Genomic DNA, 10,431 nt, shown 5'->3' with positions numbered 1-10,431 from the left:
CCTACTCACGAGAAATTGTGGAGAGATTCGAATCCAGGTACTTATGTATCAAGGCCTCACCCCTTACAATTTGTGCCAACCCGGCTTGGCATTAGGGAGGGCAAAATCACCCGTACCCGTCGGGTTTCGACCCGACCCGACCCCTTAGGGTCGGTTTTTTTTTTTGAAAATCGGGTATCGGGTCGGGTAGGGTCGGGTAGAGTAAAAAAAATTTCGGGTTCGGGTCGGGGTCGGGTTTTGAGCAAACCCGACCCTACCCGACCCGATATATATAAAAAAATTATTTTTTTAATTTTAATTTTATATTTAATTATATATTTTTTTATATATATTTAATTTTATATTTATATTTAAAATAATATTTTATTAATTCGAGTCGGGTCGGGTCGGATTTGATTTTATACAATGTCGGGTCGGGGTCGGGTTCGGGTATTAAAAATGAAAAAATTATCGGGTCGGGTACGGGTTCGGGTATTGTGCATTTAAAATCGGGTCGGGTTCGGGGCGAGCAGAAACCCGCCCCGCCCCGACCCGTTGCCATCACTACTTGGCATCCTAAAGTTTAAACCTATCTTTCTAGGATTGGTGTTTACATAATAGAGAACTCATTACTTAGGCCATCTAGATGTCCTTTAATACTATGCTGTTGGATTATCAAAATGGAGGTATCACATGCAAAATCAGACCATGAAAGCACGTCCCCAGCTGGACCAAATTCTGGACATTGCTGCCAATCATTAAGTCCTAGCGTCAATATTGTATTTACTCTGCCACTTTGTCCTACAATGATGAGAGAATATTGCCCTTCCAATGACTTACGATTAGTGTATGTCTGAGATGAATTTGCAAGATGCTTCTCCATGTACGTGACTTTTCCCCCCTGCTACGTATCTCTCATAGAATTCAGCAAAGCACTCGTCGTCAAGCCTCGTCTCTTCTTCTTGCTCTGTCATATTTGCCCTGTGATTCACTCTTCTTGGTGCATTTTCTGAATTTTTGTCTACCAGGAATCTTATCACTGTGAGCTTTACTCCAGGATGCCATGCTACGGGACCGGCATACGCCAGTGCTTCTCGATCATCTTTGCCTCCGATAAAGATGATTGCCAGGTTAGATGCAGATGATCTTGAAATTTTCTTGGTAAATCCAAACCCTTTGTCCACCAAAATTCCAATAGAACATGGGGCATTTCTAAGCAGCTGTTACAAAACCAGAATATATATATATATATATATATAGTTAATTGAATTGTTCTGAATTACAAAGGATAATATGAAATGTTGTTGTTGTTACCTTATGATTTACGTATCTAAAACCAGGATGGCATTCATCAAGTTTACCATCTGCATTCAGTCTTTTATGAAATGGCGATAAAATAAGGGAACCATCAAGTCATCTGCTAAAACACTAAGATCTTGTGCCATGCCATTGAATGTTGAAAGTGCAAGCTTTCGGCTAAGCGTGATACCCTCGCCATTTTCATCAATGAAAACTTGAAAGGCATGACTGATTTGATCTCTCATTTCTGTCACCGACTTGTCAGTTGTTGTCATGTTGTCCGCTTCTTCACCTTGCACCAGTGTTGCAGCTATTTGCTCTGTAAGTTCAATCATTGCTGTGACATAAACAAGAAGTCCAGGATCAGGTTTGCCTCTAGAGATCTCCATTGAGTTGATGGTAGAAGGTAAATTATGAGGTCCATGGATGTATAGCAAGATTCTAAGTTCACTAGTAGGATCAAGACATTGAAGAGCCATCCGGTGAATTGGTACACGTTTTCTTGCACGTTCAATTATATGCTTCACAACAAAGGGTGTGTGAACAATGGTTAAGAAGATCACAATCACCATCGAGATACAGGTTGTCATGTCGATCTTCGCATTCTGCATTCAATCAAAAAAGAAACAATTATAAAAGGAAAATGAAATATACTTCCATATATAAGCTGAAGCAAATAAGAATTAATGCAACTAACCCTGGGTGCATGAATAGCCACGTATACATGAAAATGACCTGTTGCCCTCAAAAGCAATCCAAGTGCTACCAATTCTGGCCAATGGTAACCTAATAGTAATCCACAGATGACAGTTCCAACGACTTTCCCAACGGTTATGATCAATAAAAGAGAAAAAAAAAACCTTCCCCAAGTAGCTATATGGCCTGCTAGGAAACTTGAGAGATCAACCTTAAGTCCCATCCAAAAGAAGAAAAGTGGGTAAAAAAGCATGCTTCACAAGTAGTTGATTTTGCTAATCGCCCATTTTGATATTCGCCCCTCGGATGGTAAAAAAAGCCCTGCCGTAAACGCACTCAGAAAAGAGTTGTAACCGAACCAAGGTGCACAGGTGCATATAATGGCTATGAAGGCCATTGAGAGCACAAGGTGTGAGCCTTTCGGGGGCTTCCCTTCAGGGTTTTCGTTGTTAACCCGATTCATGAAAGTTGGTGAAATCTTTGCCGCAACTATTGTTTGGATCACAAGTGCAGAAACCATTTTGATGACATCTTTAATCCCTTCTTGAGCACTTGCATTGTTCTCCACTGCAAAAAAAAAAAAACCGATGGAGAGAAGCATGGTAATCATATCAGAGTGCACTCCTGCACCAATAACAAGCTTTCCTATATCTGACTTTCCTATTTTAAGATTACTTATAAGGTGGGTCAGAATGTGAGAGCCATTACTAGAGAGATCGCTGGAGAGGGAAATGATGAAGGTGACCATGTTTGTATCTTTCGAATAATGCAGCCATGGAGTTATAGCGCATGACATGATCAACGTTGAGAGCATTCCAGCATATGCCACCATTGCATGGTGAGTTGGTGACTTCAATATCACATGAGGGTCCATTTCTAGACCCAAAAACAAACGTGTAACAAATAATGCCGAAGTCTACAACATTATCCAATGTCAAGTTAACTGATTCACAAAGGAGTCACGTACAGGTGGTAGGCTAGCAAGAATTAGCCCTCTCTGCAAGCATTACAAAACCATAATACCTTTAACTATATTAACCAATCATTTCAACAAGTTACAAGCATGCACACGACATCATGAACAGACACGTACGAGAATATCATAGGTTATGTATGGTTGAGATAGAGGCTTTAAAAGGTGGTGCGCAACCCTGCTAAGTAACATAAGCTGAAATGAGAGCAATGAACCATCCGGATCCGCTCCTCATACTGGCGGCTACAAAATTTAAGCATCGCTGCTTCGTAATAGAGTTTTGGGATATGGAGTTCGTATTCGATGGTATCCTCGACATTTTGTCCTTGCTTTCCTTTATGTTCCTTGTCTTTTCCAAATCTAAACTGATGAAGGATCTCAGTTAGCTAGAAATTAATCTTCTCTTTTTTGTCAAAGTGGATGTGAATTGTTACAGGGATAAGCGAGTGGAAGTAAATTGTTGCCTTTTATGAGGAGCAAATGAAGGAGTAAGTTGAGAAAAATGAGACATGCGAGTGGCGAATCTAGTAATTAGATTAAAATCAAAGACAAAACAGAAAAAAACTGTTGGGACATCACTCTAATCCTATTCAATCCAATGGTACCTACATCAAGTAAGTCTCATCAAATTCAAGACTTGCGTCCAAATTTTCGACATGGTTTTGCTCAAAGCTAAGCACATCACAAACAACACTACTCTCACTCTCATTATGGTTTTAAATTACATATCTTCACTAAATTACATAAAGATAAAGAAAATTATATTAGCAATTTGTGTATTTGTATTATGTCTACTTCATATTAAACATATATACACTACAGGAAAATGACGTATTAACGATAATTTTGTAGCGACCGTTCACTTATAAATGCCGCTAGCTTATTATCAAAATGCCACTAAATTTTTAAATAACAGCGTTGGTATTTATAAACGTCACCCAATATTAGATATCAGGACGTTTCTAGATAAAAACGCCTTGAATAATTTTTATTAAAAATTTTAGTGAATAGTAAAGACGTATTTTTTATAGACAACGCCTTCAATAATCACGTCATAAAAAATTATATGAGATTATTGAAGTCGTTTTTCACAAAAAAAAAACGCCTTTAATAACTTGACAAACAAATTTCACAAGCTTATAAAATTGTTTGGATCGTACGGATGTTTACCATCAGGTTATAAGTTCGATCCCTCTCTTTAGCCTTTTTTTTTTTAATTTTTTGCACAAATTATTTGTAATTGATTATTTCAGAGTTTTCTTGGCAAAAACGCCTTCATCAATTGCTTAAAAAAATTTTTCAGACAATATTGAAGGCGTTTTTCACAGAGAGATGCCCTTAATAATCCATAGGCTTTTTGGCTTATAGATACTTGAAGATGTTTTTGCTCAAAATGCCTTTAATATTGTCAATGATAAATTTTAATGGGCGGATTATTGAAGGCGATTTTATCCAAAAAATGAGTTCAAAAATATTTTAGTTGGTATTATTGAAGGCGAATTTGGTATTAAAACGCCTTCAATGTTTTCTGTTAGGGATGATTGAAAGCGTTTTCTTGTTAAAAATACCTTCATTAATCCCATCAAAATAACATATTTGATTTGTATATGTGTAGTCATTTGTAGGTTTATGCCCAGAAAAACGTTTACTGTCAGTTGTATATTTATGCCCAAAAAACATTTGGTTTATATATTTGATACTATGAATTACATTTTGGAATTTACATAATGAACATTGTTGTATTTCAATATATTAACCACACATCCAAAATAAAAACTAATAACGTTGTCATATTAATATATTTTTCTGAAACAATTGTACTCAGTAATTTATTAAGTACACATAGTGTATTCTTATTAAGTATAACATTAATATTAAACAAATACCAATGTACAAACTTAAAGTTTCCATTCAACATGACATGTTAAAAACATTATAACAATTTGTTCCATATATATTTACATTCAATGAACAATGTCCAACATGGAAGTTTATCAACATTGATAAATGATAATACATAATCACATCATTCTTTATGGACTTCGTCTAGTTCCTCTTCCGAGAAGCTTTCTTTACCCTCCCACTAAAAAAAATATCAGAAGTAAATGTTAAGAAATGAGAACATAATGTACCTTTATATTTTTTTGAAGATATAAGAAGTTTATGAAATTTACACTAACTTTGAATGATGTGATCATAAAATCATATAACACTATCTCATGTATAAAACAAAAGATATAATATCCACATTCAGTATTACCGGGTTGACGAGGTACCTAAAATTAATTTGAGTAGGTTTAACAAATATTTATCTACACAAACTCATAAAAAAATTATATATTTCACATTTACCGGTAATGACACAATTTCAATTTTTTTATCTTCTTATCGAATACAGATATTACCCTAAATTGAAAAGAAAAAATTTACTTAATACATAAATAAAATTACTTATGAAGAAACAAAAGATATATAATATAATAAAGTGTAATACCTCTTTATAAAAGTTTAAATATCTGGGTTAAGCATCGCCATTAGATTAACTTAATTAAGTAAGTATGGCGTTAAGGATTTGGTGTTAATCACAATCAGCACCTAATGACGATTGTAAAATAATAACAATGATATATTCAGATTACGCATCTGATCAGATTTGGGTGAGGTTGAAGTAATTAAGATTGGAATATAGCTTAAATATCGGGGTTAAGCATCGCTATTAGATTAACTTAATTAAGTAAGTATGACGTTAAGGATTTGGTGTCAATCACAATCAGCACCCAATGACGATTGTAAAATAATAACAATGATATATTCAGATTACGCATCTGATCAGATTTGGGTGAGGTTGAAGTAATTAAGATTGGAATATAGCTTATTACGCATTATATGAGAACAAATAATAATCAGTCGATCTTTTCATGAATAGGATCACATGATTAGCACGATACGCGACTGTGCCACTCTACTCACTAATGAAGTTGGGATTAATGAATCTAAATCTGTTAGTCAACTGTCTCCCATTGACCTCTTTATATAGGAAGTTGCACGATAACAATCAACACTGCTAGTTAGTATTACACCCTAATATAGATTACTAATTATTGAATGTGCATATTTGTATTTATAAGCTAATCTCATATAAGTAACAATATCAACAGCTAATAATTCATCCAGTTCATAAAATTCTTTAACCTCCTCCACACCAATGTAAAAAAATGATGGTTTATCAAATAATCCTTCATCAGACTCAATATTTATGAAGTTTTCTCCAGATAAATGCTCTAGCAAATATTTGGATAACTTATCCATGAAAGCCTAAGCAAGGGTCATACTTTAAGTCTGAACATCCTGCTACAATATTTAATGAAATATAAGTATTAAAATCAAATCAATCAATATAATAAACAAATTAATATTCAAATTATAAACAATATCATACTTATTGGGTGGTAACGGAGGATGGGATCGCTTCCTTACTTCCAACGAAAGCTTTTCGTACGGGGACGATGCTATCAGGTTGATCTACTGGCATAACCTACTGCATTGCTGCCAACATAGCCTCCAAAGTAGCGAGTCTTTGCTGTTGGTCATTGAGGCATTGCTCCTGGTCATTAATTTATTGCTGTTGTTGCTCAATTATTACTTCATATTATGCATTTCTCATTCGTAAGGTTTTTGGTTGTTTACTAAAAAACGTTGATGGCAAGATAAATTTACCAATCTCACAAATCCGACCAGGCCTTTCTTTAGCGCCTAATGCTAAAGACAAAGGATCTTCGCCATACTGGGTTGCCACTTCATCAGATTTGACTTTGACAGCATAATCATCTTAAAAGATAATAATCAGTTGGGCTGTAACAATAAATCTATACAAGCTAGTATATAGTCATGGATATAACCACAATGTCAATCATACATTATATCAAAAATATAGTTATACATACAATCTTTTTTATCATTTCCTAGGTTGTTTCATTTCTGAAAGATCCATCATTTCGTAGATGTCATTGTTTTCAAACATCCCATTTGAAAACTTTTGTGTCAAAGCTCACTAATTCCTATTAAATTATCATAATAAAAGAATCAGAATGTATGAAATGAATGTTCATAAATATTCATTAATGAGTATAAAATAAATGTACATATACATACAAGCTGATACTTCACATTTGCATATCACTTTCTTGCTGTCCGATAGTGATGTTGTTGTTTAGCCCGAATGTCTCATTGTTGTTCTTTGATTTTCTACAAAATCAAGAAATTACGTCAATCACATATGAAGATCAAAGGCTATATTGCATAAATACTTATAAATAATTTTTAATAAAAATGGGTTTGCGTACTGAAAATTTTTTCGAAAGTTGATATTGAATAAAATTTGTCCAATCTTCAACAATTATGACATTTGAATATGCCGCAAGTGAAACAGCTAATACATCACTTTCATCAGCCAATGGTAAAATATATTGGGTTATCAATTTACTTTTAAAGTCTCTTAATGCTTTTTCAGTAGATTATAACACAATTTTTTTACAGTCATTTGGGACGTCAAACCGCTCTTAAATAAGTTAACAAAATTAGTATGAACACATTGAATTTCAATTAATTGATCATTTAATAAATTTTATGAAATAGTTGAATAAACATACCACAACCGAGTGTCATATATCATCCTTGAGATATCAAGAACACGTCATCAATCGATGTACGTAATTAAAATCATACAACGGACGATGGCTCCAATATGAATAGCCATCTTGGTAGCTCCTTTAGACATAGACTGCCTATTTTGATTGAAGTCAATATGAATTTTTCGTGTCAGTTACTTTGATTTTTTATTTAGGCCCATTTCCATTCTTTTTTGGCCTACATGTTTATCTTGTGCATGTTCATTAGAAGTAGAATGATGTTGTTTAGAGTTCATAATACCTGTAATCTTAATCATAATTTTACGAATTACACAATATGACCGTCTAAATTGAACAATGTATGTAATTTAATACAATCACTACCATACTTCGTACAGAAATACCATTCAGCAATGTGCTAAAACACATCCTTAAGCAAACTACTCAGAAACACTATTCAGCATACGATTCAAACCCTCAATTTCATACAAACCCATTCAACAAAATAATATTAGACAACAAGGTTATGCAAACCATTCAGCATATATATGATTCAGACCCCCAATATCATACAATACCATTCGACATTACAATATCATACAATACCATTCGACATTACAATATCAGACTACAATGTTCAGCAAACCATAATATATATTGGCGAACTACATAGAAACAGCATAGTTGCAATATGAATAGAATCTTGGATGACTATGCTTACGGGGATGTTAATGAAAATATATACATACATATGTCAATATTAAGGAATTGAAAAAACAAAAAATCTCTATCCAATATTGTAAATAATACAATAAACTAAAAAAAAAAACTTATTGATAAAAACAAAGGTGCGTAGCTTTGATTTGTTGAAGGTCAATGGTGACGATAGGGATAAAGATACCAATGGTGTGATAGAAATGTGTTTAAGGGTTTGGTTGAATAACTCAGCTTTTAATCATTTTGTATACCAGTAGTCTGCAGATTCTCATGTTCAAGGTAGAAAAATGAATATAAAATTAATTATTAAAGGTATGTTAAGTAGAAAAACACCTTCAATAATCCCTTAAAAATATATCCACGAGATTATTGAAGGCATTTTTCATAAAAAAGATGCCTTTAAAATTGAAAAAAAAAAATTAACTAACTTATAAAAGGCGTTTATTCTAAAAAAAAACCTTTTATAATTCATAAAAATTGTAAAAGGTATTTTGATTAGAAAATTGCATTCAATAATGATGGATTTCAATCGTTTATAACAAATTATTAAAGGTATTTTCTAATAAAAGATGCCTTTAATAATAAAAATTTTCTTTTTTAAAATATTGAAAGCGTTGTTATATACAAATGCCTTCACTAAATATCTATAAAATCTAATAAAAATTATTAAAGGCATCTTTCTTGAATATACACCTTCAATAACTGTATTAAAATTTATGTGACAGTATATTGAAGGCGTTTTATAGTAGAAGATGCCTTTAAAAATTCTTAAATTTTTTCGCAAAAAAATATTACAAACGTCTGTTATTAACAAATACCTTCAGTAATGGAATACTAAATGTAATAGTATATTGAAGGTGCTTTTCTAAATAAATGCCTTCTATAACCATCGTCGTATATTGAAGGCGTTTTATAATAAATGACCCCTTTAATAATCCCATCGTGGTATATTAAAGGTATTTTATATTAGAAGATGCCTTTAATAATGCCCAAAATTTTTAGAGGGAAGATATTGAAGGTGTTTGTTATTAACAAACGTCTTCCGTAATGGATTGCTAAATTTTTAGAGAGAGGATATTGAAGGTGCATTTTCGAATAAATGCCATTCATAACCATCGTGGTATATAGAAGGCGATTTACTGTAAAAGACGTTGTTAATAATTAATAACATGATGCTTAACGGCATTTTTCTTTAATATATGCCTTCAATTACCATTTTCTAGTAAAAGACCTAAAATACAAGCACTTGGAAATTATTCAATACGTTAGTACCTAAAATAAAATATAAGCATTTACTAATGGCATTTTTCTATAATAAACGCCTTCAATAAATTACAATTAGAATAATGAAGGTGTTTTACACTGGAACACGCCTTCAATAAATTATAGGCATTTTCAACACAAGATGCTTTTAATATACCCAAATGGTGAAGGCGTTTCTTGTAGAAAATCACCTTTACTGATATGAGGGTGTTATTGAAGGCGTATTATGTAAAAATCGCCTTCTATAAACACACAAAAAATTTGATATGACGTATTAACGATGTTTTTTATGTTGTAAATACCTTTTATAATCCCAAACAATTTCATTACGACGCTGGTGAAAGCACATATAATATATTCAAAAATTATTTTAGATGAAATTATTGTAGGCATTTTTCTTAGTAAACGTATTTCATAATCATGTCCAATAAAAATCTTCCCAAACTTAGCGCATTCAATCACCAACTTCAAGCTTCATACTCATTATTATACTATTTTTATTTTTAAACTAAGTACAATTTACTCTCCCTTTCTTTCAGCTTTTAGTATTTGAGCATTGTCTTTTAGAACCCTAGTTTGACTATTCATTACTTATCTACTTTAGCTTTTACTTAATTCGACTATTCTTTCAGCTTTTTCAATTCATAATTTTTTTTTGTGTAAACAATTTTCTCCAAAACCCACAATTTCACCTTATGTCAACCTCAACTACAAATACTCTTAGGTACTGTCAACGTTAGCAGCAGAGTTTTAACATTCAAAGGCTCTGGTAGCTGATAAATTACTTCACAATAAAGAGTTCTCATTTTGTGTAAGTACTGATCTTGTTATTATCTTTTGTTTAAAACATAGTAAACTTAAGTATTGTACATGTTT

At 32.7% G+C, this 10,431-nt stretch overlaps 1 pseudogene; it reads right to left on the bottom strand.

The window, feature by feature from the left end:
- Positions 1-589: 589 nt before the first annotated feature.
- LOC111288520 (cation/H(+) antiporter 28-like) lies at positions 590-3,739 on the bottom strand (annotated as a pseudogene).
- Between the last annotated feature and the right edge of the window lie 6,692 nt (positions 3,740-10,431).

Source organism: Durio zibethinus, chromosome 4, assembly GCF_047325235.1.
Source record: "Durio zibethinus cultivar Kanyao isolate XHJ-2024 chromosome 4, ASM4732523v1, whole genome shotgun sequence".
Classification (NCBI taxonomy): domain Eukaryota; kingdom Viridiplantae; phylum Streptophyta; class Magnoliopsida; order Malvales; family Malvaceae; genus Durio; species Durio zibethinus.
This window is presented reverse-complemented; position numbering and strand designations above follow the sequence as displayed.